Consider the following 15,550-nt stretch of genomic DNA (forward strand, 5'->3'; position numbering starts at 1 on the left):
GAAAAGGCTATGTATAGCGTTTCAAATGACCGCTCTGGTCCCAGCACTGCTGTTCTTGGTGCCTTTCTTTGTGCACTGTGGAGGATGTGTCCAGGTTGTCACACAGGACCGTGGACGCCAGAACTTCCGGGGCTCCTCTGAGCTCCAGCTGTGCTTGTGGCCAGGGAATGGTCATGTGCAGGGCCACCCTTGCCCTTCTGTGGCAGAGCACTCTTGCAAGGGCTTCTTCGAGGTTGGCGCAGGAGAGGGCCTGGGGAAGTCTTACTACTCCCGCCAAAGAGAAAGAGGCGGACTCCTCCCCTCAGAGGCCCAGCACACAAAGGTGCTTTTTCATCCTGACACCTGGACTTCCAAAATCCGCTCCTTCGAGTGTCGCCTCCACGGACCCCATGGGACAGTTCAATGTGAAGCCCAGAGCAATCAGCGGCTAGAGGCCCGGCACTTCTCCAAGGCGGAAATACCTATTTCATAACCCAGTGGACTTTTATAGGATTGGGCAGGGACGGCATGGGGGATATCTCAGTGGTAGAGCATTTGCTTAGCGTGCTTGAGGTCCTAGGTTCAATCCACAGCACTGCATCTTGAAAAACTAAAGTAAAAGCTCTTGTAAGGTACAGGGCATGGTGGTGCAACCAAGAGACCCCAGCATGTGCGGGGAGGATAAAGGAGAACCGGGAGATCAAGGACAGCCAGGCTAAGGGATAGTAATAGAACCTGTCTCAAAAAAGGGAAAATTTATCCAGGCAGTGGTGGCGCACACCTTTAATCCCAGCACTCGGGAGGCACAGGCAGGGGGATCGCTGTGAGTTCAAGGCCAGCCTGGTCTCCAAAGTGAGTTCTAGGACAGCCAGAGCTACACAGACCTAGAGAACCCCTGTCTCGAAAACAAAACAAAACAAAAATGACAACACAAATAAAATGATTTTAAAAATTAAAAACAACTAAAAAAACTTACAAAGGAGCTGGGCATACTCCTGTAAACCCTTGGAAGACTGAGACAAGTGGGCTATATTTAAGACCTTATCTCAAAAGAAACAGAAACAGGCCAAAAAAAAAAAAAAAAAAAAAAGATGTGCAAAGATTCCTGCCAGGTAGCTTGCCTCACACCTGTTACCTCAGCACCAGGAAGGCTGAGGCTAAATGATTGTCACGAATTCCCTGGCCAGCCTGGGCTACAGAATGAGCCTCCCACTGCCCCGCCCCCCATCTCCAAACACCAAATCAGAAAGCTGTGAGGCCGGCCCGGAGGCCCTCCGAAGCTTTTTCTTGCTTGCAGACACCAGTCAGCTCCAGCACGGCCAGGACACATGCTCTCTGCTCTGAGCACTCACACCTAAGGATCTCTTGTGCCTTGTAACATTAGAAGAGTTTTCAAAACAGAATCCACCCCGCACTGCCTGGCCGGCAGCAGGAGGTGGGCTGTTGCTAAGCAGATGGACCGAAGGATAGGGTTCCCAAGTTCCTACCGCCAGACAAAAGGGCAAGATGTCATCCCGGGACCACCCAGGGAAAATTAAATACAGATCAACCCTAGATGGCTTGTGTTAACAGAGAGAGAGATGAGAGTTTTGATCTCGGGGAAAACAAACACAGCAAACTTTCCCCCATAAACCACTGTTTCTCACACCCTACCCGCGAGTAGCGGGAGCTGCTAAGGACTCCCAGATACACAGGAATGGGAAGGGACTTCTGTTCTCCCCATCCCTCGGTCTGTCCTCCTGGACTGGAGAGCAGGATGCCCTGCCAAGAGAGCAGCCTCGGGGGTTCCCAGCCATTGAGCGTGGATGAGGACGGGGTCTTCCATGGGTCAGCTCCCTTTCCCAACTCCAGAGCCCAGATCAGAGGCCACCCTGGCTGAGCCAGGATTGGGGGGAAGCCCACCCACCTCTACCGCCCACAGTGCCACTGTGAGGTCACCACCAGGCTCTTACCCACCTGAGGACGACAGGTAGAGGGGACCATCAGCTGCTGCCTTTTAAACACGCGATGGAGAAGCCTTCGTGTATATTCAGCAGTAATGACATTGTACTGGAGCAGACCCCACAGTCCACAATAGTTCTCCATCTCTCTCCATCTTCCTCTTTTTCTATAACTAATTTCCGACACGGTGTAACTTCATCTCTTCATATTCCAGGATGTTTCTCTAAAACCACAGGCATTTCTGCCAGAATCATGATGCCATTGTTATGCTAAAAACACTGGTAGCAGTTCTCAGATATTATCTAAATCACAGTTCCTCTATCATAAAAATGTTTTCAGTTGGTCTCTGTGAGTCGGTAGCAAAATATATCCCTTGACTGTTAAGACTTTTAAGGCATGGGTGTTTCTTCTGGTGGGTAAGCCTCTTATAGTACTTAGTACTCCCTACACACACACACACACACACACACACACACCACACACACGCACGCACGCACGCACGCACGCACGCACGCACGCATATACACAAGGTTTCTCTCTGTAACAGTTCTGGCTGTCCTGCAACTCACTTTGTAGACCAGGCTGGAACTCACTGAGATCCACCTGCCTCTGCCTCCCGGTGCTGGCATTAAGGCTGTGCACCACCACCATGCAGCTGGTACATTTTAATTTTAACTTGTAGCAGCTGCAGGCAGGGGAGACAGCACAGTTGGTAAATTACTTCCTCTGCAAGCAAGGGGCTGAGGTTCGATCCCCAGAACCTATGAAAAAAGAAGCTGGGTGTGGGGGCAGGGTTTTGTAATTCTCAAAAGACGTGTAACCTATTTGGAGATTCCCAGGCCAGTGAGAAGTCTTGTTTCAAAAGAAAGACAAAAACAAAAACAAAATCCCCAAGGAAGGCAGCACCTGAGCAGAGGCAGGCAGCCAAGGTTGTCCTCTGGCTTCCACACACAGAAGTAAGTGTGCATCAGTTCCTCCTTGACCTTTAAAAAGTACATGGTCCTTGATTTTGTGCATGTACCTTGAATGTGAGTGTGTGTGTGTGAGCGTGTGTGTGTGTGTGTGTGTGTGTGTGTGTGTGTGTGAGTGTGTGAGCGTGTGTGTGTGTGAGTGTGAGTGTGTGTGTGAGTGTGTGAGTGTGTGAGCGTGTGTGTGTGTGTGTGTGTGTGTGTGTGTGTGTGAGTGTGTGTGTGTATGTGTGTGTAAGCACCTGTGGAGATCAGAGGCTAAGTCTCGGGAGTCAGTTCTCTTCTTCCACCGTGTATGTGGTGGTTTGAACATAATCGGCCCCCACAAGCTCATGGGGAGTGGCACTATGGGGAGGTGTGGCTTTGCTGGAGTAGGTACAGCCTTGTTGAGGGAAGTGTGTCACTGTGGTGGGGGGCTTTGAGGGCTCATATATGCTCAAGCCACGCCCAGTGTCTCACACCACTTCCTGTTGCCTTCGGATCAAGATGTAGGACTCTCAGCTCCTTCTCCAGCACCATGTCTGCCAGCATGCCGCCATGTTCCACTGTGATGATAATGGACTACACCTCTGAAACTGTAAGCCACCCAACTAAATGTTTTCCTTTATAAGAACTGGCATGGTCATGGTATCTCTTCACAGCAATAGAAACCCTGACTGAGACAGTATGGAAGGAGCCTTTCCCTGTTGATCCATATCAGTCAGGGGAAGCTGTCCTTCAACTTGAATCTTTTCCTCTACCTCAGAGATCCCCATCTTTACCTCCTATTCTGACAAGAAGTTGGACTTGACCAAGAAGACATCAACTCTGAAACTCCTACTCCAGGAAAGAAACTTAGCATGATGCCTCCCAATTTACCCTTTCCCAAAGAGAACCCACAAAAATCTCCCCAAAGACTTCCACTTTAGCCTAACCTGGACTCCAGCTCTCGGCGATCTCCCTGCCTCTGGAACTAAGGCTGTGTATCACCATGCCTGGCCTTAACATAGATCTTGAGCACCGAGTTGACTGTAAAGAGACACTCAGGGGAGAAACAAGGCTTACTGTGGGAATGGGAGAGTCGCACCTTAACTACACAACGGCTCAATCTATGATCTTGTGCTTTCTACGTCTTTTCACTCAGAGCACATAATTTACAAGGTTTAAAGGTTAAAGAATGTTCTTTTGTAAACAAAATTGTAAGACAGATTTATGAGGGTCTTGTCCAGACTTAGGAGTGAGAGGGGAGTGCTAAAACCTCGAGGTTATAGGTCTGATTTTGAGCCCAGTGTAAACACAGTTGATTTATTATTTTTCATGTCTTTGTTTGAGGTGTCTTTAGAAAAACATATGTTGTCTCTATGAGGCAATTTGGGTTTTATCAGTAACATCTAAAGCTTCCTGCCCTCTAACAACAGGAAAAGTAGGCCACATCCCGGGATGAGGGTTTCTTTCCTTTGCTTCCCATAGCATCGTGATTTTCCGTTTGTCTATCTTGCCTCATCTTCAATTGCCATTAGTGCATGTCTTCAAAGCCAGGTGTGATGATGTAATCCTGTAGTGCTCGTGCTTGGGGGGGGGGGGGAGGCTGAAGAGTGGCAAGTTCAAGGGTGGCCTAGGCTACACAGTGAATTCTAGTCTCAAAAACGCAAGGGCTAGTGTAGAATATTATTTTAAGGTGTGTTACTTTTGTTTATGTTGCATTTGTTTAACTCTGTGAAGCTGTGTTACTGTGCCTGTGTAAAACACCTGATAGTCTAATAAAGAACTGAACGGCCAATAGCAAGTCAGGAGAGAGAAATGGGTGAGGCTGGCAGACAGAGAGGATAAATAGAAGGAGAAATCTGGGAGGAGAGAATAAAGAGCAAGAGAACAAGGAGAGGAGGATGCCAGGGACCAGCCACCCAGCCACATAGCTAGCCATGGAGTAAGAGTGAAAGCAAGATATACAAAAGTAAGAAAAAGAAAAAAGCCCAGAGGTAAAAGGTAGACAGAATAATTGCAAGTGAAGAAAAGCTGGCAAGAAACAAGCCAAGCTAAGGCTGGGCATTCATTGATAGGAATTCCAGCCACGACCCCATGGTCACAAATGCCCCAGCAGGACACTTAGTCATCTCCACCTAGCCATTTCAGGGTCATACGTTCTATGTAACCCATGTGCTGCGTGGTCACGTAATCGTGCTGCGTGACCACGTGATCTATGCACATGCGTGGAGTATTCACGTGGGCCTGTGTGTGCATGTGTGGGCTGGCCCTTAAAAAGGTAGGCTCCATGCCCCCCCTTCTTCCACACGTGTCCTTTCAGCAGGCCTGATCACATCTATCCCTTTCTCCTTGTCTGAATAAAACTCTTGTTAATGGATTCTGTCGTATTTCGTGACTTTTCCTCACAGGGTAAGAGAGCCGCCAAAAACCGTCATTCATAATAATAAGCCTCCATGTGTGATTTATTTGGGAGCTGGGTGGCAGGCCCCCGCAAAAGAGCAAAGACAACCAACAACAGGCTGGGAATGGAACTCACTGGCAAAATGCTTGTGTGTGAAAGGCCTTGAATTCCATCGTCAATAGTGAAATGAGAAGTAATCTGGGGGGTTAAGGTGCCAACATGGAATGATATAGACAAACATTAAAACCACAGAACTCCCTTCTGTTAGTGCCGAAGATGACTTAGAGTACATAAGAGGAAGCTAAGCACGGCAGCACACGTCTGTAATCCCAACACTCGGGAGACGGAGGCAGGAGGATGAGGGATTCAAGGCCAGTCTTGGCTACACAGCAAGTTCAAGGCCAGCCAGAACTACATGAGACCCTGTCTCAAAAAACAAACAAGCGCCAGGTGGTGGTGGTGCACGCCTTTAATCCCAACACTAGGGAGGCAGAGCCAGGCAGATCTCTGTGAGTTTGAGGCCAGCTTGGTCTACAGAACAAGTTCCAGGACAGCCTATCTCAAAAAATGTAACAATAACAATAATAAATAAAATGTAAACAACAATCAAAAGCAAATGAACAAAAGTATAGAATAGGATGCATATAAGTTAGATGCTAATAGTAGCCCACCTTATATATGACTTGAGCACCTGTGGATTTTAGCATCCACAGCGGTCCTGAGCCAAAGGCTCTGAAAGGTACCAAGGGCAGCTGCATTAAGATGGATCAATAGAGCCAGGTGACTGGAAAGTTGGCTCACCAGTGAAAAATGCTTTCCGCTTTTCCGGAGAACCCATGTTTAGTTTAGTTTCCAGCGCCCCTCATCAGGTAGCTCAAAACTGCCTGTAACTCTGGCTTCAGGAAATCTACTGCCCCCTTCTGGCCTCTGAGTGCATTGCACACATGTGGCATACACTCATGAAAATAATAGATGGATGGATAGAAAGAAAAGAAAGAAAGAAAGAAAGGAAGGAAGGAAGGAAGGAAGGAAGGAAGGAAGGAAGGAAGGAAGGAAGGAAGGAAGGAAGAAGGATGATAGAAAGAAAGATGATAGAAAGAAAGATAGATGATAGATAGATAGATAGATAGATAGATAGATAGATAGAGCCAAGCATGATAGCTCACATTTGTAATGCTCACACTCATGAGGCTGGTGCAGGAGAATTGCCTGGAGTTCAAGGGCTACACAATGAGTTTCAGGCCAGCCTGGATACAGAGTGAGACACTGTCTCAGAAAAAATAAATAAATAAATAAATAAATAAATAAATAAATAAATAAATAAATAAATATAGGTAAAATAAAGAGCATATGTATGAGGGGGAAGGTGGAGGCTGGATGAAAGTTGTGTTTTAGACCTCTTAAGTTTGCGGTGCCCATTAACCAGTCTTGGCAGCATCTGTGGAGGTGCTGGGTCAATGAGTCGGACGTTCAGGAGAAAGGCGAGGATGAGCGCTGTGAATCTGGAGGTCCTTGGTCTTCAAGTGGCATTCATAGGGAGGGACAGCCTGAGATCACCAGACAGAGCTCTAGAGGAGAAACAGAACCCAGCCTGTAAATACAGGGAGGGTCCAGCGAAGAGGACAATGTCAGAGGAGCCAAGACCGGCTGCAGAGAAAAGGGGCCAATGCTGCAAAGAGGCCATTGGATGGATCTCAGGCATGGGTAAACGAGGATGTGAAGGAACCTTCACAAGGGGTCATTTCAGTGACTTGAGGGGGTAGTTAAGCAGGATCAGTGGGGTAAATCTTGGGTGCACTGCTGTGGGATGGTCTGTATGTCAAATGCTCTGATTGGCCAATAAATAAAACACTGATTGGCCAGTGGCCAGGCAGGAAGTATAGGCGGGACTAACAGAGAGGAGAATTGAGAGAACAGGAAGGTGGGAAGAGACACTGCCAGCCACCGCCATGACGAGCAAGATGTAAGGTACCGGTAAGCCACGAGACATGTGGCAACTTATAGATTAATAAAAATGGGTTAATTTAAGATAGAAGAACTAGATAGCCAGAAGCCTGAGCCATTAGGCCAAACAGTTTAAATAATAGAAGAGTCTGTGTGTTTATTTTATTTTATTTTATTTTATTTTATTTATTTATTTATTTTTTTTTTTACAACAATCTTTTCACACACTTGTCTCCCTTTCTGGTGACAACTTCCCAAATGCTTTCCTGCGGCTTTTTGAAACAGAAAGTCTATTATCACTGTAATCACCCCACTTTGCAAACGGACAAGGTACTTCGTGTTTGCTCTCACTGTAACTTGGTGTCATTTAGTGGTCCCTTTCTCTCTCCCTTGTTCAATGTGAGGGCCTGAGATGGCTCCCCGGGTAAAAGGGCTGGCCATGCAACTGTTACCTAAACACCAAATGCAATCCCGGGACATATGATGAAGGAGGGAAGTGTCTCCTGACCGCCACACTCTGTCTGTCTGTCTGTCTGTCTGTCTCTCTTTCTCTCTCTCTCTCTCTCTCTCACACACACACACACACACACACACACAATTTTAAAAAATTGCTTTAAAAACCCACAGAATGTATCGAGACATAAAGGCATTTGCCTGCAATCCCAGCTACTGGAGAAGTGGGGAGTTGGGGCGAAGTGTGAGAATAACAAATTCAGGATTAGCCTGGACAACTTAACAAGACCACATCAAAATCAGACATGGTGGATGTTAGTTCAGTGTGGAGCATTTTCATAGCATGCTCAAGGCTCTGAACCCAATCCCAAGTACTGGACCTGGAAGGGAGGGAGGGAGGGAGGGAGGGAGGGAGGGAGGGAGGGAGGGAGGGAGGGAGGGGAGAAGGAAATGGGGGAAGACAGAGGGTAACACTGATGATTTGATGACTAAAATGAAAATCCGGGAACATTTTTCAACTTTGGAACTCTGCTATTGTTAATCCAATTCCTTATTAATATTTAAAATGTTTCTGAGATTATAAGGAAACTAGGCTATCTTCAAATACAAATTTCAAAGGTATCTGTGGGACAGAGGTTGGACGGTCAGGAATCCCACGTCAGCCAAGGTGAGCCTCTACTATGTATCAAGTTTGAAACTAGCCTAGACTATATAAGATCCTCTCAGATATAAAATAAATAAATACATTCTTAAAACTCCTGTCTCTTTCTGAGGTGGGCTGGGCTGGTGATGCAAGGCTGTAAGGCCAGCCCTTTGGGAGTGCTGAGCCAGGATGAGCTGCAGAGTTCGTTGCGTCCAGCCCGGTTGACTCACCAAGACTCTCTCACAGATGGAAAGGTTGAAGTCTATAGCTCGATGGTGGATCCTTTGCTAGGCATGGGGTTTAAGAGCAAAACTTTCGTCAGATTAAGACTTAGAAGTTTAGGATCTCTGTGAGTTCGAGGCCAGCCTGGGCTACCAAGTGAGTCCCAGGAAAGGCGCAAAGCTACACAGAGAAACCCCGTCTCGAAAAATCAAAAAAAAAAAAAAAAAAAAAAAAAAAAAGACTTAGAAGTTTAAAAATGCATCTGTTGCCTGACATGTTGATCCATGCCTGTAAACCCAGAGTACAGGAAGCTGAGATAGGATTGTGTATAGTAGCCAGACTGGTCAGCATATCCAGTTCCAGGCCAGTCAGGGCTAGCAAGAATTTGCCTCAAAAAATAAAATAAAATAAAAATAAAAATAGAAGAAGAAGAAGGAGGAGGAGGAGGAGGAGGAGGAGGTGTGTTTATTTTATAAGTGGGCTCTGGGACTGGTGGGATTGGTGGGAGCTGGAGAGAAAACTCTCCAGCTACAGGCTCACAACTCAGTAGAACTATTTTTACAGTGTTGTAAAACCATCACTGCCAGCGCTGTTTTTCATCATTTCTAACAGATATTCCACGGGACACCGTCATTCCATTCTCACTTCCTGGCCCGCAGTAATTTTGATTCCAGTTTGCGACTTATTAATGCGTTTATCCTAGGCAACCCTTGCTACTAGCTCAGTTCACTTAGCTCAGTGTTTTTGAGGTTCATCGTGTGGTTTGCAGCAGAATTTTATTCCTTCTGATCGTGGTTGAAAACTATTATATTGCTTGAATATACCACATTTTACTTATCCATTAATTCTGGGGGAGGGTATGTTTGAGACAGGTCACGATTAGCCCAGGGTGACCTCAAATTCCCGCTCTGAAACTGAGGATAGCTTTAAACTCTTGACTTTTCTTCCCAAGGGCTGAGATTACAGGCACACACAGCCAGCACAGTCTCATCCTTTGTCTCTTAATGGACATTTGGATTGTTTGCGCTTCGGGTTCTTATGAACATTGTGGTTTGGCTTACCTGTGTGAATGACTGTTTTCAGAACATGGAAAGGGTGTGTCTAAAAGTGATGGCATTGATAGACAGATTGGTTGGTTAAATGACTCGTTGATTGATTGATCCTGCTAGACAGGGTCATGCCAGGAAGCCTAAGACGCCTCCAAATGGCCTTGAACTCAGGATCCTCATGCCTCTACCTCTTGAATACTGTAATTACAGACAGGGGCTACCCTTCCCAGCAGAAAGCCTTTGGTTGTGGTTTAGTACAACATGCCACAGACACACAGTCTTCAAAGCAGGCCTTATTCCCTTACCTTTTCCCTCAGTGTGGAGGTGTATGTTCTCAGCTTCAAGACAGTCCCCTACACTAACAGCTTATGCTCTCGTTTGGGTTGAATCTCCACATTAGCCCGTCATCATCAGCTCCAGGCCTTTCTGCTTCTCCTAAAAGGGAATCCATCAGGAATCCATCGCAGCCACCAGTGGAGATTGCCCAGTTCTCTTCCTAGTCCCCAGGCGGAATTCAATGTAATGCTTCATGGACATGCCTGTACGGAAACTTTATTTTTTTAAAGACAGGGTCTTATGTCACTCAGACAGACCTCGAACTTGCTATATAGACAAAAGTAGTGTTAGTTTGGGGTTTTGTTTGTTTTGTTGTTGAGACAGGGTTTCACTGCGTAACCCGGGCTCACCAGGAACCCATCTGGTTTTATAAACCAGGCTGGTCTCAAACTCAGGAGATCCACCAGCCTCTACTGGTGCTGCGATTAAAGGTGTTTGCCACCACACTCGGCTAACAAAGCTAGTCTTGAACTTGAAGCTATCCTCCTGCCTCAGCCTCCTGAATGTTCTGACAGGCCTGAGCAGTCACCTTCGGCTTTGTGCGTAGAGTTCCGCCCCATTAGTCATTCATATCTGACTTGGAGCTTCTGTCTCCTGGAGCTGGGTCACCTCAAGAGAGCTCCAACCGCTGAGTCCCCAGGTCAAAACAAGTCACCTGGCAGAGGGCTGACGGTACAAACCGTGGCTATTTGGAACTCACTGATGTGTAATGCTTTAAGTAGGGGGAGGGGTTGGGATATCTTGATAAGAAGGTGGAGCTAGGGAATTATTTTTAGGGAACAAGCAGAAACAATGGAGCTGAAACAATGTGTTGGTAAAGTCAAACTTCCTGCCTTCGGTTCTCGTCACAGGACAGCCCCCTTTAAGATAGAAAATTATCTCCCGAGTCCCAAAATAGCTGATCTTAGCATTGTTTCCATAAAGTTTGCCTTAAAATAGCATTTTACAGTCCTTGTAAAAGGTTGTGCTCTGCATGATTCTTTGGGATTTACTTCTGTTTACGAAGCTCGTCTCTGAATGAGGGGCAACTAACCACCCTGGGGGGCGGGCAATGAAGTTTGAAACAAAGAATAAGTTAATTTTAAAAAATAACATAGAGGGGATAGAGGTGTGATGGCTCAGCTGTTAAGAGCCCTTGTTGCTCTGCCAGAGGACCTGAATTTGGAATTTGCTTCCCGGCACCCATATTCGGCGGCTCACAAACACCTGCAACTCTAGCCCCAGGGGATCTGATGCCTTCTTTTGGCCGCTTTGGGCACGGCACACACATGGCATACAAACACACACAAACACACACACATACAAATAAACAAATATGTTTAAAGTAATTAAAATAAAAACTAAGTTTTTGCTTGTTCTTTGTGTTGTTTTTGAGACAGGGTCTCATTGTGTAGCTCTGAATGTCCTGGAACTCACTGTGTAGACCAGGCTGGCCTCGAACTCACAGAGAGTTAGAGCTGTGCTTTAAGTTTAGTGAGTTCAAGTTAAACTCACTTAAAGCCATGCACCACTAAGCTCATTTCTTTAAAGATTTATCCTCCCCACCCCCGTGTGTGTGTATGTGTGTGTGTGTGTGTGTGTTGCTCTTTTGGTTTTTGGTTTTTGTTGATATTGTTGCTTTTTCAAGACAGGGTCCCTCCGTGTAGCCCTGTCCTGGAACTCGCTCTGTAGACCAGGCTGGCCTTAAACTCAGAGAGATCTGCCTGCCTCTGCTTCCTGAGTGCTGGGATTAAAGGCGTGCATCATAATCACCCGGATGATTTATTTTCTCTTTAATTATGATTATATGTGTGTGTGGGAAGAGGTATGTGCACATGAGTGCAGGTCCCTAAGGAATCCATAAGAAAGTTTCAGATCCTGTCTGAGCCATCTCTCCAACCCCTAAGTTGTTTTTGTTTGAAAACCTCTTAACTTCCTTTTTTATTAACTCTGTGTGTGTGTGTGTGCACAAGCATGCTGTGACTCGCATGTCTTGCATGTGGAGGTCAGAGCACAGCTTGTAAGACCTCCCTCCATCCACCACGTGTGTCCCAGGGATCGAACTCAGGTCATCAGCTTTGGTCATCAGGCTTGGTGACCTGGACCCTTACCTGTTAAGCCATCTGGCTGGACTCAGTCTTATATTTTATACAAGGGTCTCCACAGGCCTGGAACTCTCTGAGCAGCTGGACTGTCTGGCCAGAGAGCCCCAGGGGTCAGCCTGTGTCCATTCCTCCTCCCAGCATTGAGATTCCAGGCAAATGCTCACCAACCGTGGCCTGTAGATCAAACTCGGGTCCTTGGATTTGCAAGGCCAACATGTTATTGATTTTGCTGTTTCCTTTCTCCTTCCTCACTTCTCTGAGCTTTGTCAGGTTTTTTATTCAGTGCTGGGGATCAAACCCGGGGCCTTGCATATGCTAGGCGAGAGCTCTGCCTGTAGATGTAACCAACCATCTTATTAAATAAGAAACACAAAACCAATGTAAAAGAGAAAGCCAAGAGGTCAGAGCTCAGAGCTAAAACCTTACCCTTCCTCCTGCAGTGGTCCTACCTCTCCAAAAGAGACCTACTTCCTGTGTGTTTGTCTTGATATAGTCTTTCTGTTCTGCCTTCTCATTGGTTGTAAACCCAAACACGTGACTGCCTCGTCACTGCCTGTAAGTACAACCCTCCAGGTCTTAAAGGCATGTGTCTCCAATGCTGGCTGTATCCCTGAACACACAGAGACTTACCTAGCTCTGCCTACCAAGTGCTGGGATTAAAGGCGTGTGCCACCACCGCCATGCTCTTTCTATGGCTTTAATAGCTCAGACCCCCAGGCAACTTTATTTATTAACATACAATTAAAAGTACATTTCAGTACAAATAAAATACCACCATATCTGCCCGTGAGCTATATGCCCTTAGCCCTTCCCATTCCTTTGAGATAAGCATCTTCATTTTAGCTTTCAGGTTATAGTGTCTTGAACTTTACAAACTAAGTCTTCAAAATGTAGTCAAATTGAGGGTAAATGGTTGTTGGATTTCCAAATGCTTACATTGGTTCCGTGTTTCCTTTTTCCATGTTCTGTACTCTAAAGACTGAGAGGTGAATATTGCATGTGGGATATCTTATATTCCACGCTTGCTTGGGTGCATGGAAAGTTCTTCATTTACCCCAGTGAGGGTCCCTGTATGGCAATGTATGAGTTATTTCTCTGACAAAATACCGGCAAAAGTAACTTAAGAAAGTAAGGGTTTATTTGGGCTCACAGTTCAAGGATACAGGCTCTGGCAGGAAGGTCACTGTGGCAGGAACATCAGTAATTTGACTAGTTATGTTGCACCCACAATCAGGAAGCAGAGAGAAATGAACGCTGGTGCTTAGCTCACTTTCTCCTTCATATTCAGTCCAGACCTGGGGCGGCTTGAATGGGATGTCCCCCATAGTTCAGGCATGTGAACACTTGGTTCTCAGTTGGCAGTTTGTCAGAACATGGTCCAAGAATGGAGCTGTCGTTGTGTGAGAATTCTGAGTGCTTGTGAGAAAGCTCCAACAAAACAAGAGTCTTGTGACCTCAGTTTCTTCAAAAACACAGAATTGTTCTTGGAATGTGCTTTTGTGCCCCCTCTCAGGTGTAGTGGAAAGGAGTGAGTTCACTTCTGACTATTCATTACAACTGGATCTTCTTATTTGTTTATATGCCTCTATGGAAAAACATGATTTTGCCGTGTGTGGCTTTTGTCCACCACAAGTGGCCTGCACTTGTGATTGGACACTTTACTCATGTGACTCTCTCTTAACCCTCAGAGCATAAACTGTCTGATGCTCTGAATAAAGTTGGCTATTGCATGAGACTTTAGTCCGCCTCATTTTTAGCTCCATTCTCCCGGGTTCCACCGGGTTCCACTGCCTTTCGAGCGGTACATAGGGCTGTTTGGGGGAGGCTTAGGAAATGTGGCCTTGCTGGGGGAAGGATGTCACTGAAGGCAGGCTTTGAGGTTTCAAAAGACTCTCCTAATTATGATTTCTCTGTTTATCTTGATTTATCTGTTTCCTACTTGAGGTTTCAAATGTGAGCTCTCAGCTGTTCCTGCGGCCAAGTCTGGTGCCTGCTGCCCTGCTTCCCCACAGAGATGGCAATGGACTCCGACCTCCAGAACTGTAAGCCCCACCCCCCAGGCCCCCCCCTCCAAAAACCTTCCTTCTGTAAGTTACCTTGGCCATAGTGTTTTATCACAGCAGTAGAAAAATAACTAAAGCCAGGCATCGGTGGCGCATGCCTTTAATCCCAGCACTCGAGGGGCAGAGCCAGGTGAATCTCGGTGAGTTTGAGGCCAGCCTGGTCTACAGAGCAAGATCCAGGACAGGCACCAAAACTACACAGAGAAACCCTGTCTTGAAAAACCAAACAACAACAACAAAAAAAGTAACTAAGACTGGACCCCACGCCATGGAATGGAGCCATCTACATTTAGGGTGGGTTTTTCCACCTTAGTTAACATAATCTAGAAACTCGCTCACAGAGCCGAGAAAGAGAAACAAAAACCCTCAATTACAGAAAGAAAAGGGGGGGGGGGAAGGGTAAGACAAGAGAGCAGCAGGGTTGGGGGTCTATCTCCACAGCAAGTGTGCACAGCATGTGTTTAGGTTACGCCAGCCTTGGGCTCCATACCTGTCATCAAACAGTTAATCCAACATGGAGATGACTTTGGCCTGATGTGGTACTTTTAATCCCAGCACTTGAAAGACAGAGACAGAAGCAGAGTCAGGTGGATTACTGTGGGTTTGAGGCCAGCCTCGTCTACATATTGAATTCCAAGCCAACCAGGGCTACAGACTGAGGACAACCCCGCCCCCATAATCCTAGATAATCCAGGAGAAACATTTTGAGAGAAAGAGAGAGAGAAAGGTTTCAACAGTTAAGAAGGTATACTGTGGTTAAGTATGGTGGCCTACGACTTTAATCCCAGCACTCGGGAGGCAGAGGCAGGTGGGTCTCTGTAGCTGAAGTTACCCTGTTCCTGCCCGGCTCCCGCAGCCCTCAGATCCAAGTAAACACACAGAGACATTATTTACAAGCTGTATGGCCTAATGGCTCAGGTTTCTTCTAAGCTGTTTTTATATCTTAAATTACCCCATTTCTATTAATCTGTAAGTTGCCATGTGGCTCGTGACTTACCGGTATCTTAACATGTTGCTTCTCATCACAGATGCTGGCAGTGTCTCCCTGCCTCAGCCTTCCACCTCCCAGAATTCTCCTCCTTCTTTGTCCCGCCTATCCTTCCTGCCTAGTTACTGGCCAATCAGCGTTTTATTTATCAATCAATCATGCACAGCAGATATCTGTGAGTTTGAGGCCAGCCTGGTCTTTATAGTGTGTTTCAGAACAACAGAGTGATACTGATGTTTAAAAAAAAAAAAAGAAAGAAAGAAAGAAAAAGAAAAGAAAAGAAAAGAAAAAGAAAAAAGAAAAGAGAAAGGGGCTGGAGAGATGGCTCAGAGGTTAAGAGCATTGACTGTTCTTCCAGAGGTCCTGAGTTCAATTCCCAGCACTCACATGGTGACTCACAACCATCTGTAATGAAATCTGGTGCCCTCTTCTGGTCTGCAGACATACATGCAGGCAGAACACTATATACATAATAAATAAATCTTAAAAAAAAAAAAAAGACAAAGGGAGGAACG

The 15,550-nt window shown here is 46.2% G+C and overlaps 1 long non-coding RNA gene across 1 annotated transcript in view; it reads left to right on the top strand.

Moving 5' to 3' along the window:
* Positions 1-7,057: 7,057 nt before the first annotated feature.
* LOC143268912 (uncharacterized) overlaps positions 7,058-15,550 on the top strand; it is a 184,297-nt gene continuing 175,804 nt past the window's right edge. Inside the window, exon 1 of the long non-coding RNA XR_013045126.1 lies at positions 7,058-7,174. This is a non-coding gene — a long non-coding RNA (uncharacterized LOC143268912). The remainder of the gene's footprint in view (positions 7,175-15,550) is intronic.

The sequence above is a fragment of the Peromyscus maniculatus genome, chromosome 16 (assembly GCF_049852395.1).
Source record: "Peromyscus maniculatus bairdii isolate BWxNUB_F1_BW_parent chromosome 16, HU_Pman_BW_mat_3.1, whole genome shotgun sequence".
In the NCBI taxonomy this organism is placed as follows: domain Eukaryota; kingdom Metazoa; phylum Chordata; class Mammalia; order Rodentia; family Cricetidae; genus Peromyscus; species Peromyscus maniculatus.